Source organism: Staurois parvus, unplaced genomic scaffold (genome assembly GCF_062004578.1).
Source record: "Staurois parvus isolate SC_StPar_1 unplaced genomic scaffold, SC_StPar_1.0 ptg000876l, whole genome shotgun sequence".
NCBI lineage: Eukaryota > Metazoa > Chordata > Amphibia > Anura > Ranidae > Staurois > Staurois parvus.
In genome coordinates, this window is record NW_028318672.1 from 755,015 (window position 1) to 782,500 (window position 27,486).

At 41.2% G+C, this 27,486-nt stretch overlaps 1 protein-coding gene across 2 annotated transcripts in view; it reads left to right on the forward strand.

Moving 5' to 3' along the window:
• Window positions 1-27,486, forward strand: part of ZFPM2 (zinc finger protein, FOG family member 2) — a 542,561-nt gene that overhangs the window by 162,573 nt on the left and 352,502 nt on the right. The gene's annotated exons all lie outside the window — the stretch shown is intronic.

Here is a 27,486-nt window from a genome sequence, read left to right on the forward strand (position 1 = left end):
AACCTATACCCCACCCTTTTCCTCCAATTGAGTGACCGCCTCATTAAGAACAACCTTCTAGATCCCCTTCAGTCTGGATTTCACCCTCAACACTCCACAGAAACTGCTCTCCTAAGACTCACAAACATTTTACTGACAGCTAAAATCAAAGGACACTCTTCTATACTCTATGTCTGGACCTTTCTGGACCTATATACGTTATAATTACCTGTTGTGTGCAGCAGTATTGCACAGAGCAGCCCCAATCTTCCTCTTTTGGGGTTCCCCACCAGCGCTGTCTGCTCCTCCTCTTTTGTGTGTGCCCCCATAGCAAACTGCTTGCCATAACGGCAGATGTGTGTATGCACACCCGAGCCAGGCTGTGTACATCCATAGACACACACAGTGTGGCTTGGTCCCGCTCCTGATGCCTCCTCACAGCTTCTGGATGACAGCAGCAGGAGCCAATGGCTCATACTACTGCCTCTGTGTCTTGTGAGGAGAGAGAGAAGGGAGAGAAGAGATGCAGCTGAGTACAGTGCTGGATCGGTAGAGGACTCAGGACAAGTAGAGGCCAGGCTGTGTGCATCCATAGACACACACAGTGTGGCTTGGCCCCGCTCCTGATGTCTCCTCATAGCTTCTGGATGACAGCAGCAGGAGCAAATGGCTTGTACTACTGCCTTTGTGTCTTGTGAGGAGAGAGAGAAGGGAGAGAAGAGATGCAGCTGAGTACAGTGCTGGATCGGTAGAGGACCCAGGACAAGTAGAGGCCAGGCTGTGTGCATCCATAGACACACACAGTGTGGCTTGGCCCCGCTCCTGATGTCTCCTCATAGCTTCTGGATGACAGCAGCAGGAGCAAATGGCTCATACTACTGCCTTTGTGTCTTGTGAGGAGAGAGAGAAGGGAGAGAAGAGATGCAGCTGGGTACAGTGCTGGATCGGTAGAGGACCCAGGACGAGTATAGGACCTGTTTAGGGACGGGGGGAGCTCAGCAATGTTGTTTACCTTAATGCAGGGAATGCATCAGGGTAAAAGAACATTTTAGCTTTCGAATAAAATTTAAAGGAAGTGGAAAAATGACAAGTCTACTGGACAACTCAACAGTTTATAAACCCATGTTACAAGGTGGGGGGGCTGCTTTGTTAACGCTAATCACATAATGAATCCTATACAGTTAGTCATTGTTGATTTTTCTCAGGGTTCTAATTTAAATTTAGGTCTATATCAGAAACAACATTGTTATGGGCCTGATAGAATTTGTAAGCATACTGTCCATGAAATCATCATAAACTCGGGACATCACCGCACCCGACTCTAGTTTTTAGTGTACACTTTAAGGCTTGGAATAATGTGATTCCACTTCATGGCTCCGGTATAACTTACATGGCAAATTATTCATTATTTTTAGTGAATCATTGGAAGAATATTTAGTCAAGAATGAACCGAGAAAACCCCCAGGCCTCATTGCTTCAGTTTAACAAATGAATAGCAATTAATCAGTCATGGTGATTAGACCTTATAGAGTTGTCATGTAGGAAAAGTGTGAAGATATTTCCCTGTCTGGGATGACAGGACCAAAACTATATTTTGTAAAAGAGAAAAAAAAGTATGTATATATTTATATATTTATATGCAACACTGCATATTTACTAAAGGCAACTAGACCATGCACTTTGCAAGTGCAGCTGCCTTAGTTTTCCCCAGAGCTTAGTAAATGTAGTGAAGCTCTGCTGATTTCCATCTTCCAATCATCTTCAGGCAAAAATGCTTCTTTTTAAATTTTCCTTGCACCTGATTGGGTATTCTTTACAAAGTAAAGCTTCACCACATTACATTTACTAAGGAAGCTGAAGGCAACTGTACTTGCAAAGTGCACAGTCTATTTTCCTTCAGTAAATCCTCTGCATTGTCTCTTTCTTTTCTTTACTTTTTTCTTTTTTTACCACTTTCTTTGCTTGAGACTTTTTATCTGTTTTACATTGTTACAGGATGCAACATACCAATGAAAAAAAAATGTATTTATCATAGTTGCTTTTGTCCTTTCAACTTTCCCTTTTTTCATTATGCATACGGATATGTTTATTATGTAACTCTTAACATGTTACAGCTGGATATACTGTAACTATCTGGCTTCCCACCCCTTTTTTTATTGAACTTTCAGCAGTGTTTCAGTTTAGATCTGTGATCAAACCTTGGGGAACCAGAAGCTCCAACTTATCACTCATGGGAAGCTGCCAGTTTTTTGTACACAGGGCTAACTCCCATGTTGCTGTCGTTTTCCTTAATATAGGGCTCCGCTTATAACACACAGCGGATATCAGTACCCACTCTTGGTTATATACCACAATGCTGGTCAACATTACAGCCTGCATTTTTTTTGGCCCATTCATTTAGTGTAGGCCTGTGGTTTCCCATGGATATCTTCCTGCTTAAGGCGATTAGAGGAGAGCTGGTACCTTGAATTTGACAGGTCAGGTAACGGGCCGGCCTCACAGATCTTTGTTTTTTCTTTCACAATAGTGCTCCGCTGGTTTTGATTTCCGGAAGCCATTAGAGTTCAAAGCAATTTTGTAAAATGTATTGTTGTTTTATTATTATATTATATTATATAGGATTTATATAGCACCAACAGTTTTTGCAGAGCTTTACAAAATGAAGGTAGACATTACAGTTACAATACAATTTGGTACAAGAAGAAATAGAGGGCCCCGCTCGTTAGAGCTTACAATCTAGGAGAGTTTTATAAATGTATAATTATTTTGAAGCAGTAGTATGGCTGTGATTAAGTTATACTGCTGCTTTATTATTAAAGCCTAAGTTCACCTTTAAAGAAGAAAATGTTTTATTTCCCCATGCAGTGGGGCTGTGCTTGTTTTTCTCTAGGGGCTCTGAAGGTAAAGATATACTTACCTAATCAGCCGATCCTCTGAGAGCAAGACTGGTCCCCGCTGCTCCTGCCCCCCCACATGCTAGCAGTTCTGTGAATGGGCTGTTCCTGATGTCAGCACACCCATAGACCGGCTCCATATGTGAGGACACCAGGAACAGTCCACCGGTGGATGTGGGGGAGCACAGTTTTCCAGAGGACAAGGAAAGTACAGCTTATCCCTGAGCTCCTAGGAAAAACGAGGACTTAACCCATACAGTGCGGGCACAGTCCCATTGCATGGGAAAAGAAAAATGTTCACAAGAGTTCTGCTTTAAGGAAATAATAATAACTGCACATATTTTTGCAGGAAAAAATGTACATTTATTATTTTTCCCACAGGAAACTGCAAGCATTGCACCCACGATCAATGGATTTTCAGCTTGAAATCTGGAGGAATTGTCAACAGACTACAAGTGCACCGATCAGCACACTCGTAGTCCTTTGCAAACTACAAGCCATCTACCGCTGTGGTGGACAGGACTTGTAGTTTATTCATTCACAGATCTCTCTGTATATCTCTCTGTATATCTCTGCATAGTCACGACCATTTTAAATATGACAGTGGCTGTGAGGGGGTAGGTGGCAAGGGAGGTGATGGTAGGGGGTGCCACTAAATGTTACATCCTAAATACTAGGTGTAGTATGTAACATGTTCCTAAAGGTGAATGTATCCTTTAGCCCTCCTTAGGTAATCAACTTACCATGCTTAAGTTGTAAAAAAAGTTGGTTGAAAAAAAAAACTGCAGTACAAGCATATTTACAGTACAACTAAAGGCTTCTGTATGACAGTCTAAGAAACACCAAATCCAGTTCCTACATGAAGCACAAGGCTTATGAACTAAACAAAACTCTTTCCCTCCCTGACTAAGACAATCCTTCTTTATTTGTGTCTCACGCTCTCCCCCTCCGCAACAGAAGCAGTGATGCTTAGAAATCAGTGGGCAAGGCTAGATGTGGCCAGGTGCTGATTGAAATGCTTGTCAGTCAGCAGTGGCAATGTTGATAGCCTCATCCCCTACAACATGTTTTTAATTCTATTGTAGTGCAAGCATGCACAGCCTAAATAAAGGTGGTAACGCTGCTCTGCTTTAGGTCGCAGTGCAGCATTGTTGCCACACCAACACTAGAAGCTTCATGTGTGCAACATTGTTGCCACACCAACACTGGAAGCTTCATGTGTGCAGCATTGTTGCCACACCAACACTGGAAGCTTCATGTGTGCAGCATTGTTGCCACACCAACACTAGAAGCTTCATGTGTGTAGCATTGTTGCCCCACCAACACTAGAAGCTTCATGTGTGCAGCATTGTTGCCACACCAACACTGGAAGCTTCATGTGGGTAGCATTGTTGCCACACCAACACTAGAAGCTTCATGTGTGTAGCATTGTTGCCACACCAACACTAGAAGCTTCATGTGTGTAGCATTGTTGCCACACCAACACTAGAAGCTTCATGTGTGCAGCATTGTTGCCACACCAACACTGGAAGCTTCATGTGGGTAGCAGTGTTGCCACACCAACACTAGAAGCTTCATGTGTGTAGCATTGTTGCCACACCAACACTAGAAGCTTCATGTGTGCAGCATTGTTGCCACACCAACACTGGAAGCTTCATGTGGGTAGCAGTGTTGCCACACCAACACTAGAAGCTTCATGTGTGTAGCATTGTTGCCACACCAACACTAGAAGCTTTATGTGTGTAGCATTGTTGCCCCACCAGCACTAGAAGCTTCATGTGTGCAGCATTGTTGCCCCACCAGCACTAGAAGCTTCATGTGTGCAGCATTGTTGCCCCACCAGCACTAGAAGCTTCATGTGTGTAGCATTGTTGCCACACCAACACTGGAAGCTTCATGTGTGCAGCATTGTTGCCACACCAACACTGGAAGCTTTATGTGTGCAGCATTGTTGCCACACCAACACTGGAAGCTTCATGTGTGTAGGACTGCTGCCCCACCAGCTCTAGAAGCTTCATGTGTGTAGGATTGTTGCCACACCAACACTAGAAGCTTCATGTGTGTAGCATTGTTGCCACACCAACACTGGAAGCTTCATGGAGTGGATCAACAGGTATGTGTGAGACTTTGCAGAGGGGCTAAAGGAAATCCTTAGGTGCACGTGAACCTATGCTTAAAGTGATACTAAAGGCTTAAATTAAAGAAGAAAAAAAGACATGTCATACTTACCTGCTCTGTGTGGTGGTTTTGCACAGAGCAGCCCGGATCCTCCTCGTCTCTTGTCCCCTGCCGGCACTTCTTGCCTCCTTCCCTCCAGCTTGCTATGGGGGCACCCAAGCAGGCGCTTTGCCAAGCCACTGCTCCGTGTGTCCATTCACACACAGAGCCATGATTTGGCCCCATCCCCTCTTTCTTTTCATTGGCTCACACAATGGCTCCCACTGCTGTCTCAGCCAATGAGGAGAGGAATAGCTGAGACTCCAGTTCACATCGCTGGATTAAGAGGGGGCTTAGGTAAGTATTGGGGGGGATGCTGCACAGAAAAGGTTTTTTACCTTCCTGCATAGAATGCACAAAGGTAAAAAACCTTGAGCCTTTACAACTACTTTACTGTAAGTGCTGCAGCTCATTTTTTTTCCTTTTCAAAGATTTTTACCAGTTTTCAAGTGCAATACAAATTATGCAACATTTTTTATGAAGGGCATCATATCAATGAACCATCAGTAATCCAGCAGATATGATATAACAATGTTACAGTTGTGGCTTATTGACATTGATTCTATATTTGAAACAGCTCTATCTTTATCAGCCAGTGAAGTCTTGTACTTTTTTAATAAAGCAAAATCACCAATTCACCAATTTTAATGGGATGCCATAGGTCATCTATAAGCAGGTCCCAGGTGGACCTTGCGTGTTTAAGATCTTATTTTCAGAATCCTGCCTGTTAGTCTGATCTCCGTTTCCCAATGTTAGTCTATCTGACATTTGACTTGACCTTCTGCTTTTCTTATGATTCTGCCCGGAGCAATATGGTGCTATAAGTCCTTGATAGGTCTTTGGTATCCTGATTTGATCATTTTTTCATGTAGTCCAGTTATAATTTCAGCTTGTCATCTTGTACTCTCTTTTCATATGCCTGATGCTTGTCTAAACCTTCTGCAAGTCTGTCAGCCACCTGCTTCGATTTTCTGATTAAATGATTCATATGACAGTTTTGTTCCTTGTCAGTTTGACAACAGGGCAAACCCAAGGAGCCAAATGTTTTTGCAAGGTCCGCAGCAAAATTTGGGCAGCTGTTGGGCTCTGTGCCATAGGAAACCCACAGCCATCACCGATGACATAAAAGAGTCACCCAGTTTTCTGGCAACAACATTTAAAATAATTTCCCTAATGCTCACGTATTTAAATTTAAGATTTTTTAAGATAATTAAGTTAAAGGGAATATAGTCCACTATGCCACTCTGACTTAAAAGCCCAATATCTCAGGATACAAATTGCATTCCAGGCTCTGAAAAGTGAAAATGCTACACAGTAAGGGCATATTCACATGCTCGGATCACTTTTCCAAGGTGTATGAGAGGCGGAGGGGAGGCAATATTTCACCTCTTTCCTGCCTGATATAACAACATAATGGCCATTGTACCATGCTGAAATTGCATCTGCATAGAATTGCATTAGTCGCATTGGGCAGTGGCACTGCCTGCAGAAAGTGACATGCTGTTTAACTCTTGCTGTGGCATGTGTACAGCTGTGAGTTGCTGTATGTTAAAGAGATAAAGTGGGTAACTGGCTGGCGGTAAAACCATGTCTCAGCCACCCCACCCTCGTGCATTAACGCAATAACCAAAAATGTATTAAAGAGATTCAAAAACATACTCACACGCCATAAAAGGTAATAAAAACAGAGACAAGAAGTCAAAGGTGCCAATCGTGGACAGCACGCGTCCTCGGGTAAAGTGCTATTGTGTTTCGGGAGTTGAACTCCCTTCCTCAGAACAATAGACAGAGGAAGATAGAGGAAGGGAGTTCGACTCCCGAAACACGTTAGCACTTTACCCGAGGACGCGTTCTGTCCACGATTGGCACCTTTGACGACTTCTTGTCTCTGTTTTTATGACCTTGTATGGCTTGTGAGTATGTTTTTGCATCTTTTTAATACCTTTTGGTTATTGCATTAAAGCACGAGGAGAGTGTGCCCTGTGTTGTTTTTTTCTGCTAGTATCAAGATTCCCCGATCTATCAAGGGCGGCACCTCAGAAAGTTCACGATTCCATTTTGAGTGCAGCAAGAGAGATTTGAGGGCCGGTTTCTGGTTACTGTTGGAGTTTTCACACGTGTAAACCAAGCCTAAGAGCAAAGGGTGGGGAAGCTGCAATTATAGATGTTTGATTCATTTGATCATTTAAATAAAATAAATCTTATAAACCTTAATTCGTTCATAAATGCATAAGTGCATATACAAGTCATATAATAATATTAGTCCTAACGATATCCATAGAATCTTTTAGAAGTTTGGGCCCCTCATGCATGGGCTGACTAAAGAAAGAGAAAATGTAAAACAGCCATTCTTGGCCAATAGATGGTGATCCAAGATTCGGTAAACTGCTGGCACTACACCAGTGTAAGAGTTTACACTTTGATGTGTGATTTTGTGCTTTACAAAGATTAGCATAAAAGTACACCAGTAATCACAGACTGTAAATGTATATATAGCCACACGTGAGAATATGGATTAGCAAGGCATGACATGATTATATTGCTGACAATCAAGTATTTTCATTCTGTTTTTTTTTTTGGAAAAATCTGTTTATTGAGAATTTTCACTCTATTTTCCTCCCTCTCTTCCTTTCTCTTCTTTTCCTTACACCACCACATTTTAATTAAATTTGACATAAAAACAATGTAAGACAATAAAAATAATACACAAAGCACAGGCAGTGCATAATATGTAAAATGCAAGTATAGATCGAGTGGTTTGATTGGAGACCAGTTACCTATATAACAGATTAAATGTGAATTTCAGAAAACCAGTAAGATCAATAAGTTAAAAGTCAATGCTATCCAGATGTAAAAACGTTGTATAACAAAATATAGATATCACTTACATATAACAGTAAAACATGTTTAATGTTGTTGCTTATAAACCAATTATTGTTTGATAAAATGCATTGCCCTTTGTTCTTGTTCCATGTACAAGACAATCACCACAATAGATGTGAATCTCCTAACTCCATCCCTCTAACTTACAGTTTGACTTTCTAACTTCAGTATTTGGGATGTGATTGTTCCATCCTAGAGGACTGGCCAGTGTTCACTGGTACATCTCAGAGTGTTCACCAGAAATGAGAAGAAGGAGGCAGTAGAGCAATCTTTTGATGCTGCGTTCAGGGTGGGAACACACAACCTTCCAAGTACACGAGTGGAGAAAGACCTATCTCCATGCAGGATGAAGATGATCGTTCTTGATGCCACTTGGGTACCAATCCTGGGTCCTAAGTGGGGTTCACAGGTGGGTGTGTAAAATCCATGAGTTCAGAAGGAGTCTGAAAAAAAGCCTGTTGGTGGTCTGATCTGCAGAGGCGTCTGTTGTCATATGTCTAAGAATAGGCCGGAGTCGTTGAGACCAATGTGGTCATATCATGCGTGTCCGCTGGGTCTCTAGAAACACAGTCGACACACATGACATTACCACACTGGACTCCATGATGACTGCGGCCTACTCTTAGATGTATGGCAATGAGCACCTTTGCCACCTGGACCATTAATGGGCTTTTTGCAGACACTTTCTAAACCTGATCCTCATTGATAGACCCTTCCTATGTCCTTCTGCTGCTTGATGTGTGATGATTTTGTGTATACTTACAACACACTAAAGGAGCACTAACAAATATTGTCAGTGTAGTAATGAATGCTAGATATGAGTAAATACACTGTTTATTACGATGGCCAGTAATGAAAACAGTGCAATGTGATTCTTACAATGGTAGAAGAAGCATTGTACACTTGCAAAAGTCCACAGGTAGAGAAGACAAAACAAAAAGTCAAAGTGACACCTTTTCATAAAAAACTAAAATATCAAAAATGCACATTTTTGGAACAATAGATTTCTTTTTCAGGCTTATTGACAAATATTTTTTGTTAGCTACTAAATGGCATCACTATGACAATACCTTTCCTTTTTCCTTTCTCAGAAAATGGCAGTTATTAATATTACTTTTATTATACAGGATTTATATAGCACCAACAGTTTGCTCAGCACTTTACAATATATAATGGGAGACAATACCGCAACAATACAGTTCAATACAAGAGGGTTAGGACGGCCCTGCTCTTTGGAGCTTACAATCTAAGTTGCTCTGCTTCTGCCATGATTCTCTTTTGGGGTTGTGATTAAGCCTGATTGGCTGTGAGAAAGGGCAAGTAGGTACTGGAGAGGATAGCAGGGAATGCTAGATAACAAGAAGAGCCTGCCAAATGTTACTAGGAGCTGAAAAAGTTTTCTGGTGTACATCACCAAGAATTCCTGGTTTGTTGTTGCACCTTTTGAAGAGAACAAATTGGTTTGCTTACCTGTGCCCTTTAACCTCCTCGGCGGTATGATTCTTTCCGATTTTTTGTGCTGAAAGCAGTACCATTTTTTTGCATGGAAATATGTAGTTTTTTATTGTAGGCTGTAATTTTTAGGAATAACTCACTGAAATCTGTCCGAACAAGAGTCTATTAAACATTCCGGATATGATAAAATTTGAAACACAAAATCATAAATTATAATTTAATAAATATTCATAAAAAATAATAATATAATAATAATAAATTGAATTCAATAATATAATCAAACCAAAAACACTGAAATTTGAAATACAGAGGCAAATTCGCACATCGCTGAGCAAAGTCGCAAAATCGTTTTCAGTGTCTGATGACGAATTTCCCCACGAATCATTATCACTCAATTCTGCAAGTGGTTCTGATTTACTATCGCTGTTCTCTAGCTGGTCTAAAACCGCTTTTGACGTAAAGGGACGCTTTTTGGATGCCATGGACTTTTCTAAGTTTCCAGGCAGAAAGAACATTCAAAATGCAGGCAGGGCGCAGGACAAAGCAGTAGGGACCAAATATATGTGAAATGCATTGAAACAGCAATGACAGCAAAAATGAAACTTTTAAAAAAATTCAAATTTCCGGAGGAGATGGCTGGGGACACTGCAGGGGACACATTGTGGGAGCGCAGGACAAGGTAAGTGCTGCAGGGACCCCCAGAGCAATGCCACATGGTAAGCCCGAGTGTAGCTTGGGGTTACCGCTCTTGGTATAGATATTTTACCCCGAGCTACACTCGGGAATACCGCTAAGGAGGTTAAGTGGAACTAATCTCTCTCAATCAACATTACTGTTTTTTTATCTTTAGTAAATAGGAAGGTATATTATATTTACGCCAATGGATGAGCGCCGGCACCTGTTGATCTCCAATGAAACTGACAGAACATAGCAGCTCTGCCTATGTAAACAAGACAAAGCTGTGTTATGTCAATGGCAATCTGCTAGATTTTATTCTGGGGATAAAATCTATCAAATTGCCTAGTAAAAACAGTACAAAGTGCACACAAAAATGTGTGTATTGTGTTTGACCCCTTCCCAGCCAGTGTCATTAAAGTGATTCTACAGGCTTACATTTTTTCTAAAAATAACAAACATGTCTACACTTACTGTACCTGCTGTGTGCAGTAGTTTTCTCGGGTCCCCCGCTGGCACTCCTGGCCCCTCTCTCCTGTCGGGTGCCCCCACAGCAAGCAGCTTGCTATGGGGGCATCCACTGCTCTGTGTGTCCATTCACACACGGAGCCGCAGCTTAGCCCTGGACCCTCTCTCTTCTCATTAGCTCAATAGCTGTGATTGACAGCAATGGAAGCCATTGGCTCCCGCTGTTGTCTCAGCCAATGAGGAGAGGGAGTCCCGAGTTAGCAGAGAGTCCAGTGCACATCAATGGATCGATAGGGGCCTTAGGTGAGTATTGGGGAGGATGCTGCACGGAAAAGGGTTTTTGCTTTCATGCATAGAATGCATAAAGGTAAAAACCTGAGCCTTTACAACCACTTTAATAAAGTGACAGTGTATTTTTTTAGCACTGATCAGTGTATTAGTGTCACTGGTTCCCACAAAGTGTCAGTTAGTGTCTGTCCACCGCAATATCGCAGTCCTGCTAAGTTGCTAATCGCCGCCATTACTAGTATTACAAAACAAAATTCCAGTATATATACCACCATTTTAGACGCTATAACTTTTGCTCAAGCCAATCAATATACTGGGGATATATTGGGGATTTTATTTTACCAAAAATATGTAGCAGAATACATTTTGGCCTAAATTTATGAGGAAATTTGATTTTTAAAATGTTTTTATTGGTTATGTTTTATAGCAGAAAGTAAAAGATATAGATATAAAAATATAGATTTTTAAAATAAAAAACACAGAGGTGGTCAAATACCACTAAAAGAAAGTTCTATTTGTGGGAAAAAAATTAAATAAATTTCATTTATGTACAACGTTGCATGACCGTGCAATTGTCAATTAAAGTAACGCAGCGCCATATCACACAAAATGGCCTGGTCATGAACGGGGGGGGGGGGGGGGAATCTTCTGGAGGTCAAGTGGTCAAAATGTGATTTGTTGCTAAAAGTAACACCTACCATTTTTTTCTCTCTTTAAAATGCTCTCATATTGTTTTAATCTTGTCCATTTTTCACCATTTAGAACATATAAAGACGTTATTGGGCATGTCACTCTACTTTATATTTTCAGGGTTGATGGCAAAGATGCCAGATCAACCAGCGACAACACATTGCACCTAAACCACCAGTAAATTTGCTTGTTCCACATAAAGCCCCTCAGTTCATTGCAGCAGAATTCAAACTGATAAGATGTGCAGCCTGCATGCTTCCTTTACATGAGAACTGGTCCAGTCTCCATCCATGAATAGGATGCCAATTTCAATTAAAAATTGGCTTCAGCTCTCTATCAGCGACATCCCATCAGATAGAGCGACAGCATCCTTTAGCTTCTGTTCAAGTACCAGTCCAACCAGTAACACGCGGGGCGTCTGACTGCGTCACTAATTCCAGTTGGAAACTTATCTACAGATTCGAGAAGCGCAAAGCTGTTCCCGATAACGGGCAGAGGCTCATCTGCTGCAAGCTCGTCTCCTGCCAGGTTATCAGCAACTTAACTAGTCAATAAATCAAGAAACAACGTCTGTTTATTTTTTGTTTTTTAAATTTTATTTTATTTTTTTTTACTTTATCGAAATGTGTTTCAGCGCATTGTAACAGTTAATACTCTAATAGGAGCCCCCTAGATGGAACATTAAGAAGTTAGTTAAGAGACATTTTGCAGGCGCCGTTTGCCTTGTCATTGACAGGGAAGGTAATCCTATACACAGTCTGCTATTGTGAGACGGGAAACTGGCCTCTTCCACTGGCACAGACCAGATGCACCACTCTCTATCCTAATCTGTAAACGACTTAAAGGAGCCTTATCTCATGGCTCTTCTGCTTCATTTCATGCTTGATTTACTTTAATTTGTCTGATAGGGCACACGGATTTGGAGACAGACCATCTTCCTGCAGAAACTGTTCAGATTTTTTCTTTCCCTTTTTTTCGCACAGCATTGTTGTGTAAGGATTTTTGACTTTTTTTTATTTTTGTATTTTTTTTTCCCTCTTCCTCGTAGAAGAAATCTTGGTCCTGTGCAGCAGGCTGCTTGAGTGTGTTTAGATTTAAGCTATCCCAGCAGAAAAGAGTTTCTGAAGTGCTGTGATTGTGTGATGAACATCATTTACATTGAAATCACGCTATGCAATACATGGAAGGGGAGCGGAGCAGTGGAGCGCATGTAACCACAAGATACATTCAAAGAACTATATAGAGTCACTACAAGAAAAACTGATTTTTTTTGCTTCCCTTTTTTTTAAGGGAACCTTTATAAATATGTAAATGTCATTTTTATCTGATTGGGGTTTTAAGCTACACATCTCCAGCAAGAAGGGAGTAAGGGTTGACCAACCTCTTGGGAGATTGGCATTAGTATTCCGAGTGGGCTTATGATATAAAAATGTCTTGTTAGTTGACAGCAGGGTGAAGTGGAGTTGCTAATGTACTTTACTACTTTGATGTGGAAGGAATCTCCATTGACTCAATGAAAACAAACATTATAAAAAGAATCCTATCAATTTTGTTGTTTTTAAAATCCAATGATGTGTACAGCCCTGGCCAAAAGTTTTCAGAATGACACAAATATTAATTTTCACAAAGGCTGCTGCCTCAGTTTTTATGATGGCAATTTGCATATACTCTGGAATGTTATGAAGAGTGATCAGATGAATTGCAATTAATTGCAAAGTCCCTCTTTGCCATGAAAATTAACTTAATCCCAAAAAAAAACCATTTCCACGGCATTTCAGTCTTGCCACAAATGGACCAGCTGACATCATGTCAGTGATTCTCTCATTAACACAGGTGTCAGTGTTGAGAAGGACAAGGCTGGAGATCACTCTGTCATGCAGATTGAGTTAGAATAACAGACTGGAGTCTTTAAAAGGAGGGTGGTGCTTGAAATCATTGTTCTTCCTCTGTTAACCATGATTACTTGAAAGGAAACGTGCAGTCATCATTGCTTTGTACAAAAAGGGATTCACAGGCAAGGATATTACTACTACTAATATTGCAGCTAAATCACCCATTTATCAGCTCATCAAGAACGTCAAGGAAAAAGGTTTGATTGTTGTGAAGAAGGCTTCAGGGCACCCAAGAAAGTCCATCAAGCGCCAGGACTGTCTCCTAAAGTTTATTCCACTGTGGGATCGGGGCACCACCAGTGCAGAGCTTGCCCAGGAATGGCAGCAGGCAGGTGTGAGTGCATCGGCACGCACAGTGAGGCAAAGACTTTTGGAGGATGGCCTGGTGTCAAGAAGCGCAGCAAAGAAGCCACTTCTCTCCAGGAAAAACCTCAGGGACAGACTGATTTTCTGCAAAAGGCACAAAGATTGGACTGCTGAGGATTGGAGTAAAATCTATTTCTCTGGTGAATACCCTTTCCAATTATTTGGGGCATCTGGAAAAAACTTGCCTGGAGAAGAAAAGGTCCTGTCCTGTGTCATGCCAACAGTAAAGCATTCTGAGACCATTCATGTGTGGGGTTGCTTCTCAGCCAAGGGAGTGGGCCCACTCATAATTTTGTCTAAGAACACAGCCATGAATAAAGAATGGTATAAAAAAACATCCTCCAAGAGCAACTTCTCCCAACCATCGAAGAACAGTTTGGTGATGAACAATGCCTTTTCCAGCATAATGGAGCACCTTGCCGTAAGGCAAACGTGATAACTAAGTGGCTTGGGGAACAAAACATCCAACTTTTCGGTCCATTGCCAGGAAACACCCCAGACCTTAATCCCATTGAGAACTTGAGGTAAGTTCTCAAGAGGCAGGTAAACAAAAAAACTCACAAATTCTGATAAACTCTAAGCATTGATTATTCAAGAATGGGCTGCCATCAGTCAGGATGTGGCCCAGAAGTTGATTGACAGCATGCCAGGGTGAATTGCAAAGGTCCTGAAAAAGAAGGGTCAACACAGCAAATATTGATTCTTTGCATAAACTTAATGTAATTGTCAATAAAAGCCTTTGACACTTATGAAATGCTTGTAATTATACTTCAGTATAGCATAGTAACATCTAACAAAAAGGTCTAAAAACACTGAAGTGGCAGACTTTGTAAAAATTAATATTTGTGTCATTCTCAAAACTTTTGGCCACGGCTGTAGCTCTCAGGGCACATCTCTGGCAAATAAAAAAATGGAGTTAAAAAGGTTCTTCACCCTGTTTGCAAAAAAACAAAATAAAAGTTAGAAACTACAAATACTGTAGCTGCTGATTTTTAATAAAAGGACATTTATCTGTCCAAGGATCTAGCATTGTCCACACCGTGGCCAGTTCTTCGATGGTCTTTGGGCCCCTGATGCCAGCATGTTAACTGTGGGAAGCTGACTGTTACTCCTTGCAGTTTCACTGCCGGCTTCCCACTGCACATGTGCAAGCCGCACTGCGCTTTGAGAACCTGCGATGTGTCCCAGAAAGTTGTGGGCAGGGAGAAGCGGTGGTAGAACTTCCGGTGGAATCTCCTAGTGGATTCAGATTGGAAGTTAGAGTGGGTACCTGGCAAAAACAGGTACCTGCCCCTGCTAAAAAAAAAAAAGTTCCAAAAAACGAAGAGGAGGACATAAATCAAAACTTCCCCTTTAGGGTGAAGTTCCACTTTAAATTACCATTAAAGGCTCTTGTATGACAGTCTAAAAGACTCTCCAATCCAATTCCTACATGATGAACATGCCTCATAAAATAAACAACAAGCATTCTTTACCTTCCCTGACTTAACCAGTTCCTCCTTCATTTATGTCTCAAACGCTCTCCCTCCAAGATACTGCAGCTCACAGTGGGGTTTCAGTAACAGAGACAGTGCTGTCAATCTAGAAAGCTGTGGGCAGGATTAGGTGTGGCCAGGATTGACAAGATGTAGACTTCTTTTTATTCAGCAGTAAAAATACTGATAGCTACATCCCTGCAACATCTTCTCACCCCACTGTAGTGTTAGCAGGCACAGCCTACAAAAAGGTAACAACACTGTTCTGAATTGAGAAGCAGTGCAGCATTGTTGCCACCTACCACAGAAAGCTACATTAGATGGACTTCACTGCCGCGATCAACAGGTATGTGTGGGACTTTGCAGGGAGAAAACCGCAGATGTACTTTTAAATACATGCTGCAGCATATTGTTTTTAATGGGAGGCTATAGTTCTGCTTTAATATGTATCTAAACCCCCCCCAAAAATTTAATATATTGCAACTTACTATTCCTTAGATGTGGTGGCTGCATTAGTTTTCTTTTATAGGCTCTTTTCCTTTATTTTCACCATCCAGCCAGTAACACAAATCCTGTCTTATGGTGGCTGCTTTATCTATGGAGGAGAAACACAGACAGCATTGGACAGCAGCATTGTCTGGAGAGGGTGTTGTTAGATGGACCAATAGATTTAGATGGACTTTACATAAGTGACTAACATATTAAAACCTAATTCCATCTAACATTTTTTAAGCAGTTATGACTCAGTTACACCTGTGGCAATCTTTGAAAAGCAATCCAAAGTGGATGGCTTTTCAGAGAGCAATACAGGAGTGGCTGACAGCCAAATGGGGTTTGTGAATGGCAACTGAACTTCAATGGAAATGCTGCAGAAAAGCATGTAGTGCGTTTTTGCTGCGTTTTTGATACATTTTGTGTTTTAAACCTGCCAAGCAACAACCAAAATTTTAAAAAATGGAGAAAAAAACCCTGCAAACCGTATCAAAAACATAGCAAAAACGCAGCAAAAATGCAGGGGCAAAAACGCAATGCAAAACGCAGTGCAGAAACGGGTCAAACACAACCTGCATAGATGTGAACTTAGCCTTAAAGCTATTATTTTAAAATTGACATATAATTGTTTTTTATGTTACTCACACTTTCACTTACTTTCATTTTTGCGTTGCATATTATGGCAAAATAGGAGAATCAGAAAGTCGTAGATGCGGGTGAAGCATGCCTTTTAGAAGAAAAGTTGAAATCTCCACTTATGTTTTATATCTTTAGATGTGACATCACTTGTACATTTTTTTATCATTCATTCAGTCCATTTGTGGGCAGTCTATGCATTATCAGAGGTACAATAATATCTATGTGCAGGTTGAGGAGGCCACGAGGGGTAGGAGGCACTGGTTACTGTGTCAAAACAATTATGCTTGTAGATAAATGTGATGTGAATGTACAATATATATGTAAAGCGCTGCGTAAATTGATGGCGTTCTATAAGTACCTGAAATAATAATAATAATAGATATAACGGACCACAATTTAATCTAATTATTTAATAATTGAAAATTAAGGGTACCTCAGCCTGCCTTTGTACTAGTTACCTGTAATTCAGAGTGACGGCACTGTAGGCCAATCAGGCTGAATGACATGGCTTAATGACAATAAATGGAGCTTGCTGATTGCAGGAGAGAGAGCATAGATAACCTCAGAGGCGTCCCTAGGGTTGGTGTCACCCCTCCAAAGAGGAAGGAGTGGTGCCGGTGTAGCGGTAAAAGGAGTAGCCCGTAAAGATATGTATCCCCTGAAGCAACTGCGCATGTGCTTGTTTTAAGGCTGAAGAAGTCGATCTCCAACTTTATTACAGAGCTGCCACAATTAACCTCTTACAGGCTGCAAACTGCTGAAGCTGATCCAGCGGATCACTATGGGTTGTAAGATCAGTTAACCCCGTATAGGTTGAACCAGGGGCGGACTGACCATTTGGAAACTCTGCACTGCCCGAGGGCCTGGGGTCAGTAGGGGGTCTCATGAGATGCCCCTGGTACCTTCTTCATAGGCTTTTTTGAGTTTGGGCAAGGACACAGGGGCCCCATGATCCCCTATTGCCCGGGGGCCCCATGAGTTGTCAGTCTTGGGTTGAACCGCCTCCTTAGGGACGTCACTGGATGACTTCATCAGTGAGCTCCTGCACTTTCGCTTCAATACGTACAGTCTGGAGCAGTGGTTGTCAACGTATGAGTTAAAGGGGTTCTTAAATGTGGCCCCTGACATCACCAAAGGGCCATACCAGGGGCGGACTGACCATTTGGAAACTCGGGCACTGCCCGAGGGCCCGGGGTCAGTAGAGGGGCCCATGAGATGCCCCTGGTACCCTTTTCATAGGCTTTTTTGAGTTTGGGCAAGGACACAGGGGCCCCATGATCCCCTATTGCCCGGGGGCCCCATGAGTTGTCAGTCCGCCCCTGGGCCATACATAGTGTTTGATTTATGTAATGCTTGAGAGAACTGTCAGAAACTGCAGACCTAATAGAGGAAATGAGGGTCAGAGAGTGTGGACATGTTACATTTTTGGCTGAAGATTTGCTGTAGAAGACAGTACAAAACTGGGAACATGTTACATGAAGCTAGTAGAGATCAATGATACAATGATATTACCCTAATCAACATTGCCACCACCGACTGCTGAGGTCTGAGGGTCGCATGTCATATTCCAAAGGGCCATATGCGGCCCTCAAGCTGCAGGTTGGGCACCAGAGGTCTGGAGGAAAGTAGAGAAAGGGGAGACATGACCTTTAAATAAATCAAGGGGGTGAATAAGCTTCATGAGGGCTGTATTTTCATTATCAAGACAAGATCAAGAACACGAGGACATGTTCAAAACTAATCTTAGAAAGCGACAGTTACCAAAAGAGTAGTTGATGCTTGGCATAGTGAGTCAGTCAACAGTAGATTCAAAATGCTTGGGAAAAATATAGCTCTATACAAATATATATAAATTTAACAAAAGGGGGGAGGAGCAGACTTGATGGACCACTTGGTCTTTTTTCTGCAGTCACTTTTCTATGTTTCACTCTCCAATCATCACAGCTCTGTCTACTGCTTTGACCTTAGGGGAGAATGGTATATGGTCAGTGGCTTGTCTGGAGTCTGGTAGGGGTGTCCAGTTTAAAGACCTGGTTGACCCTATTTGTTACCAGAAACACAGATCACAAATACCTATTGCTGCTATGTCTTTAGTTTATCTACATACACTTTAAGTCAGCTTTGGCTATAACTTTCTTTGTTGCAAGACGAATCTGCTGTGACTCAAAGAGAAAACCTAATTTAATATTAACTTTGCCATGTAAAATCCAGTGATCTGTAGCTCAAAGGTCACCCTGATATCGGTTCAAGATGAAGTCACTCAGGTGTCCTTTGATGTTGACTTCCTTTCAAGCAAGAGATTCCCCCGGTGACTATATTAAAAAAAAAACTTGATTTACTATGAATTTTGTAGCTTTTAAAATCCGGTGATCTCTAGCTTTTGTGTCAATTATTAAAACGGCTGACCTAACCTCTGTCAAGGAGGCCGGCCCTATCCTTGTGTTCTTTGATACATTTAGTCCGTCTTTAAAATGACTCATTATACTGACCATTGTCTAAGGAATTCCACATTGTCTTGATAGGTCCGGGCTCCGAGTGTGCCTTTAGTCAGCCAATCAAGTCCCTTGACAGCTGTGTGGTTGTGCCCCTTTTCGCCACTGTAATCTTAAAATCTTACACAAGTCTTGTGTTATGACTAGAAGTGGAAGATGCTCTCCTCAGGGGGGTTGAATGTATATCAAGAGCCATTAACTTTGCATTTTAATAACTTTGGCAGTGGTAATTGCTCCCGTGTGATTCATTAAAGTTTTTAATGATGCAACATTTGATAGCTAACCATAGTGTACTAATTTGCACCGAGGGAGATGCTGTGCAATGAGGATGCAAGTCATTTGATGTGGATTTTTTAACATTGTAAAATACAATAATCTAGCCTGGTAATACCTTGGGAAGAGCATACAGCAGATGAACTGCATGTGATTAAATGATGGACAGGGTTACAGGCTTGCTGGAATTGTTACACATTACCTTTGGCTGGTAAGGGTAACGTTATGTTTAAAACTCCAGCTGTTGTATCAAGGTGTTCAGGTGAAGGGTCACACATTGGGGTGGATTTACTAAAGGCAAATAGCCCACGCAGTCTGAAAATGTAAATGCTCATGAGCTTAGTAAATGAGACGAAGCTTATCTTTGCAAATAATACCCAATCACATGCAAGGAAAAAGAAAAAAACAAACAAACAGCATTTTTGCTTGCACATGATTGGATGATGGATGTCATCAAAGCTTCCTCTCATTTACTAAGCCGTGGAGAAACTGCACTTGCAAAGTGCATAGTCTACTTGCCTGTAGTAAATCCAACCAATTGCTGCCTAATATAATATTTGTCATACTCTTCAGGCCATCATATGATTTACCAACCTTGGTCATATAGCCTATTTCCTATTTTAGCTTTACAGACTTCTATGTCAACTGTTTGCTAGTTGCTCGTTGTTGGATAAAGCACATTTAAAGACAAAAGTAAGGTATAGGAATAAGGTATAGATGTAGTATGGTAGGATTAAAGTGGTTGAAAACCCTTACATATACCCATTGAATTGACTAGCCTCAGGGAATACACAGAAAAGAAAGAAATCCTCCTACATAGGTTATACCCGTTTATCTTCAGTGTCCGCTTCTCTATGTTAAAAGTGCTGAATTTATAAAGCTAGTCTGAGGGTTCAGAAAAAAAGGGGCAATGAGTTGAAGTTACACTCTGCAGGGCTTTATTGAGGAGAGCTCTGAGAACTGATTGGAAGGAAGGAACACACCCCCTTCATACAGCACACAGGAACAGAGCAGAGGCTGTCAATCTGCTGAAGCTCCCTCCCTTGTCACCATTTTTCTCTTGGTGTCAAGAAAACTTGTTAGAAGTGATTAATGCTGACAACAGAGGAACAAGGCAGCAAACAGAAATGACAGATTGAGACAAGAACACACTTTAGAGGGATATGCTTTGTTCATATTTCATGTCTGAGGTTAACAACTACTTTAAGACATCTAATATGTTTTTTGGTGCAGTGTGTGTTAAAGAGATTTCCCCTCCCTTCATACCTTGGAAACAGTAGGAAGTAACATAAAAGCTCTATATAGGAAGGAAAATTCCCATTTTACACATTTGTCACCAGGTGTCCTTATTGGAAGATTTACTGCTCCTCCTGTCATGGTGGCAACTGTAATGGTTTGAATTTCTCATGATATTTTGTTCCAATGACAGTGGTCACCAGGACAAATTAGGTGGGGGAATTGCCCCATTGCGGATAGCAATAAAACCTGAGGAGGGGGGGGGGGTAGCCTTTTCATTGTATTTGAATCTTTTAAATAGTTTTGCTATAGAGACATATAAACAATCATGTTTTGCTCTAACTGCACTTCTCAGCTGCCCAATGACCTGTTGCAGTGCCAAAGAAGAGCTATTATGTCTTGGAATGAGGCACAGATGACCCTCCTAACTGTCATGACAATTCAGCGCTCAGTGGCTGCCATTCACTAGACTGAGTTCTTTCACTTGGGGGCATGCTTAACTCTATGCAAAACAAACTTTCAGACAGGAATTGCAGGACAAACAGATGGGGCGATGGGAAAGCATTGTCACAGCAGATACTATATGACAGTTAAACCATGTGGGTGGAGCACAGTGCTAGTAGAAGGTTGGGATTAAACCCATCTCTGGACAAAAGCAATCCATCCCTCAATGGCCACACCATTTTTACTTATTGATACATTTTCATGCAACCCCATTGTGGTTCCTCTTTGACAGTGGAGACTTGTGTTCCACTGCTGCAGTTCAGACCTGCTGCTGAAGTGTCTGGTCACCGTCCCTAATTGTGATGTCACACCATTGAGGTTCGGGAGCCCATCAGTACCTTCTTATAGCTATTGGGATGTGTTCATATCACCAAGGAGCAACATGGCCATTCAAAGAAGGACCCTCACCTCAGCAGTGCAAAGGACAGAAGGCCAGGACCCAGCATGTCCAGTGGCTACATATTCCCATAGAAGTAAGTAATTTGGGAACATAGTTTAGTTTTTTAAAACAATCAGATTGAGGATTAGTTAGAGGGGGTGGAGTGGGTAAAGTTTAGTGGGAGGTACCCTAGCTGGAGATTGTCACCAAGGTTTTGTCCTGTCATCAGCTTATATGCAAACAATGCTTTGACTACCATGGACACATTACATTTGTACCTTCTTCTTGTTGACCAATGACATATATTTTATATATTTTATTATATGTCATAGCAATGAAAGACTAAAAGAAACCTCCTCCTACGATACCGAACCTCCAGTGTTTTTACGTCCACAATGGAAGCTGGGAAAAAAGGAAAAAATATTCTTGTGTCAAAAGATCTCCTTTTGGCTGTGAAAGGCTGGCCAAAGGAAATCTTGAAACTGGAAATTTACTTAAATTTGCATTAAAATTCAGGATGCACTTTGTTTTTACCATAGGTATGCTATACCCTTGCAGGTCTCCCTAAGTCCAGCATTGACATAATTACCTAACATTGTAAGAGGTGCACACATTTTAAGTTCACTATAGGTACACCTCTTGTGATTTCTAAAGTTTAGGGTAGAGTTAGATTAGGGTTAGATTATTATTTCTGTCGCCATTAGGACGATATATTCTTACTCCCTGGCTCAGTAAAAGAAGGCATTTTCAGTAATTGTCATTAAAACAGCAGGTAAAAGAAAATATCCCACTGAGAACACCTATCAATGGTAGGAATTTCATTTTACTCTTGGGAGACTTCTGCCTCTGTAACAGGATATGATGGAACATCCTAGCAACAGGGATCTATAAAGTAATAAAGATTAGACAGAGGACCCTTCTTCACAATATATAGAATAAAAAAATAATAATTATATTTTTAAGTAAATATATGCCCAGGCATTACTCAAATGTATCAAATGGAGCATGACTTAGAATTATTTTTTCCTCTAACAAGATATATATATATATATATATATATATATATATATATATATATATATATATAAATCTAGAAATCTAGAGAAAGAGAGAGAGTGAGAATATATGAACCAATCAGCCATAACTTCACCTAATATTGAGTAGGTCCCCTTTTGCCTCCAAAACAGCCCTGGCCAATCATGGCCACTAGTAGCCCTCTGAAGGTATGCTGCAGTATCTGGTACCAAGCCATCAGTAGCAGATCCTTTAAGTCCTGTAAGTTGTGAAGTGGGGTCTCCATGGATAGAACTTGTTTTTCCAGCACATCCCACAGATGCTCAATTGGATTGAGATCTGGAGATTCTGGAGGCCAGGACAACACTCAAACTTGTTGTGTCCCTCAAACCATTCCTGTACCATTTTTTTCAGTGACAGGGCACATTATCTTGCTGAAAGAAGCCACTGAAATCAGAAAATACTGTTTCGATGACAAGGTGTACTTGATCAGCACCATTGTTTATGTAGGTGGTAGGTGTCAAAGTAGCATCCACATGAATGACAGGCCCAAGGTTTAACAGCAGAACATTGCCCAAAGCATCACACTGTCTCTGTCGTCTTGCCTTCTTCCCATACTGCATCCTGGTAAGTGACAGACATGCCCCTGGCCAACATGATGTAAAAGAAAACATGATTCATCAGACCGGGCCACATTCTTCCATTGCTCTGTGGTCCAGTTTTGATGCTCACATGCCTATTGTAGGTGCTTTTGGCTGTGGACATGGGTAGGCATGGGAACCCCAGGCAATAAACTGCAAAGCCCACTTTTTCTGCTTTCAACACAACTTCAGAGACAACATGTTCACTTGCTGCCTAATATATCCCACTGACTTTCAAATGTCATTGCAACGAGATAATCAATGCTATTCACTTAAAGTGAATCAATGTTATTCACTCCTCTTTTTGGGTCCCCCGCCAGCACTCTTAGTCCCTCCATCTTGCCTAGCACTCCCATAGCAAGCAGCTTACTATGGGGTCACACAAGCAGGCTTGCTCTTGAGCCACTGCTCTGTCCATTCACACATGGAGCCGTGGCCCCACCTCCTCTCTCTCTTCATTTGCTCATTGGCTGTGATTGACAGCAGCGGGAGCCAATGTCTCAGCCAATGAGTAGAGAGAGTGCCTGGAGAGTCGAGGCTCTCAAGCACATCACTGGATCGCAATCGGGCTCATGTATGTATTAGTGGGGCTGCTGCACACAGAAAGTTTTTTAACTTCATGCATAGAATGCATGACGGTAAAAAAACCTTGAGCCTTTACAACCACTTGGTCATAAAGTTATGGCTGATAAGTGATATATACTGTGTGTATATATATATATATATATATATTTACAATAGATATACACTCACGTAACCTAAAAATAGCTTTTTACATCTGCTTGAAGTTCTTTTTTTAAGCATGTTGGATGTTTCATAAATCACACTGTTTATCTGGATTCTTTGGAAGCGATATGTTGCTGGAGACATTTGCAGAGTAGAAATAAATGGAAGCTCTGGAGACTGAATTAACAACTCACACCTGTGACTGGACATTTCCCGTTTGCTGGTCAGGGCTCTGTTCAGAGGTGCTCTCAGCAGACAAGGCCTTATAGCAATCTGTGCAGCTCAGAGCAAAATTCAGCATGGATTTCTGCTTCTTCTCAGGACTGGATTAACAACTGACATTTATTATTTCCCCTGTAAAAAAAAAACTGTAAAGAATCTCTGAATGTTGGAGTGTGTCAAGAGGGAACATCCTCTTACAGCTGTGATTTGGACTTTCTAAACTTTGTTTTTTTCTCTTTTTTTTTTTTTTTGTTTCATTGGTTTCAACTGATGATAACAAAGTCAAGCATTTTTTATAGCATGTAGAAATCAGGAATCTGCCATACATCAGATTCATCCGCAATGTTGCAGGTTAGATGGGGACACAATCACACTACGGAATTATTGAATGAAACCAAATCACTATTGTTACTTGTGAGCCTTATATATATTTTTTACAACTGTGGGGTGCAAAGCAGGATGTTTAACAAGGGGTCTCAAATGGTCAAGTCATCAAAAATAGTTATCAGAAATTAGAAAAAAAAAATAACATGGTTTTCAGATGTTTTATTTCATGGCAAAGCGACAGAGTGGTGTGGGAGCACAGCTAATGTGATTATTAGTGGGGAAGGGGGGTAGGGTGGGTTTTCAATGAAACCTATCACTTTGCCCTAAGTGGCCAAACTGGCAAATTCCCTTTAAAAACATTAAGGACTTGTTCACAGCATGTTCATTGAGCAGCATTGTAAAGAAAGTTTCTATGTGCCCTAATCACCATACATGTGCAATGGTGTGCAGAAAAACACAGCTTAACGGACATGGTATAAACAATTACTTAATGTTTCTCCTTATTGGGAGCCTTCCGATATTTGGGGATGCTGGTGCAGAAGGTTCTATAATAATTTGGTTCTCTCCACAAAATTCATCTGATGTATTCGTGTCATCAGCTAAAGCAGCCTTTTTCAGCTAGGGTGCTCAGTCACCCTGAGGTGCCTTGAGATTTCTTCAGAGGTGCCTTGGAAAAATGCCTAAAAGTTGCCCAGACATTGCATACAAGCCATTGGGTGGATCAAGCCTGCCTTTTAGTTACATAAATCCACAGGTTCTCATTGTGTACCTTTTACAACCTTCTAGCCACTGGTGTTCTAGCAACCAATAACACCGTCTGTTGATAAGGAGGAAGTTGAGTGTATACACAGCATACTTGTTTGCCCCTCCCCTGCTTTGGTATATTTGCTTTGAAAGAAAAAAATCACCTCTAACATTGGGTGTCCTACATGTGTGGATGCCTTATATACAACTATTAGGGTAGTTTTTGACATTTTAGAATGGGGTGCCTTTGAGAATTTTATAGGGTGTCTTGACTGGAAAAAGACTAAGAAACACTAAGCTAAAGTAATTGCAACAAATCAGATGCCACCTTTCTTTGGGGCAAGACAATGCTTTAAAAAAAACAAATATAATATAACTTCTGATTGGCTGCAATTTTCTTCGATAAGGAGTCTTTCCTTTATCAAAGGAAAAGTCAATCAACACAATGATACGCAGTAAACGTACAGTTCACTAAAGCTAGATATATGTATAGACTTCTCTTTTTCAGCTGACAGCGCTTTAATATGGACGGAAGAACCTTCCCTGCTGGCTATTGTATTCTGAAAGCTGGCATCCAAGGATGTCAGAATCCATCCAATTGGATGCAGCTAGTGTTCTGCCAACAATTTTCCACATGATACCATCGACAGAAGTCAGGGGAGAAATCGTGCTTGATTAGCTGCTCTTGCTTGATTGTGCTTAAATAGCTGCTCCCCTGGCTATAGCAGCCAGGGAATGATAGCTCTGAAACTGTAAATGCTCAGAGCTTAATGCTTCTGGTTTCAGAGGCAGCAGAGAAGACTGAGGAATGGATGTTCCTTGATCTCCTCCCACCCACCATCTTGAAGTCATTGGTTGTGGTCCTGGGCTCTCAGGAAGAGCGAGAGAGCCTGGCAACCATGGCAGTGTGGGGAGGGGAAGAGATGCGCCCCATCACCCATATGGTATAAGTGATCATTTTCACAGTATAGTTGGGAGCTGGTTAAGGAGAGCAGATACAAGCTCATGGCTGCTACTGCGCTCATGAGCTTTTTTGAATTCTTCATTCTCTGGATCTATGTAGTAAATCCAAAGAGGCAAAATTTGTCTATCATATCTGCCTAGAGTTCAGCTTTTAAGTTGAGCTCCTTTCGTTTCCATCTGCTATACTTTCATTGAATTTGGGAGGGACTAGTTTTTGCTCAGATCACGTAGTCTGTGGTATTCAAGGCTGTCCTGAATATCAGCAGAAAGTCTTCTTTCTTAAATCCTTTAGATATATAGTTATGGTCTGTTGAAGATCGTTAAATTTTCTGCCAAACAGTACAGCCAAATACAAAGCACACATACAGATCAGCAGCTGTTCTTACGTTCAACCCAATACTGAATTTTCTACCTTTTTGCAGATCCCTTATATACCCTGGTAAAAGTTTTAAAAAGACACCCCCACCTTATTTCTAGTATGATCTTGTAAGAGCAATACAAAACCAATTCTCTATTATAAAGCCGTATCCTTACATAATCATTGTTATACATTTGTTCCCTGTGTAGAATTTACAACAAAGATATGTTTTAGTGAACAGATTCTGTTCAAATACCTTTGACTGCAGCAAAACACCATCTGTTGTGTTGTATCAGCGAGTAAGTTTTGTGTGAAATGGGCTACATCTGTTCAGCCATGTACAGTATGTACAGGTGGAGAGAGATGTGCAGAGCAGCACAATATTATGAATAGCAGACATACTGCCAAAAATAAAATGACTTACGTGTGAATGAATTGTTTCACATAATGTGTACTGTATATATATATATTTAACATATATAGATATATATACTGTAACAAACTCACTGTTTCAAGATCCCTATGCTAATGGAGCATAAGAGCCCCTTCCCCCCCAGTGATGCGTGCTTAAAGCTGACCTCCAGGATATGCAAATATTGTCTTGAGGAGCTTTGTGTCTTTTTTCCAGATCAGTGAAGTAATCCAGCTTGAAATGTTGCCTCTGTGTGGGAGCTACCTGTAATAAAGGCCGGTCACTGCTGTCCCCTATTGTGCAAAGTGACTGGACTTGTATCTGCCCCCCTTCCTGAAGCCAATCTGTAGGTGGGCATGCTAGGTCCTTTCCAAAGCTATTCTTCCAAAGTTAAATACACCACAGTAATGATTCCACCGCTACTTTTATATGGTAACATCTGGGTTGGCAAAGATGTTTGGTGTTCAAATGGCAAGTGCTCAGTATTTATGGGTGTTAACCCAAGGTTAAGGTACCTACAGTACATCCTAATTATCTATTCAGAAGATCTAAAGAACAGGGGCAGTAGGATTTTCTTGGTACTGATAAAGACACAGACATTTAAAGGTTAAAACCTCATGTTTTTGTTACAGAAAGATATAATATTAACACAACATTGCTTGTTTAAAAATCCCTCTGAATAGGCTGTACTGCAATCCCACCAATGGTGCTATCTCACACCCACAAGCTGTTATTCCAAAGTCAAGGTGAGTCTGTAGTCAGCCAATCTCAACGTTTTGCGG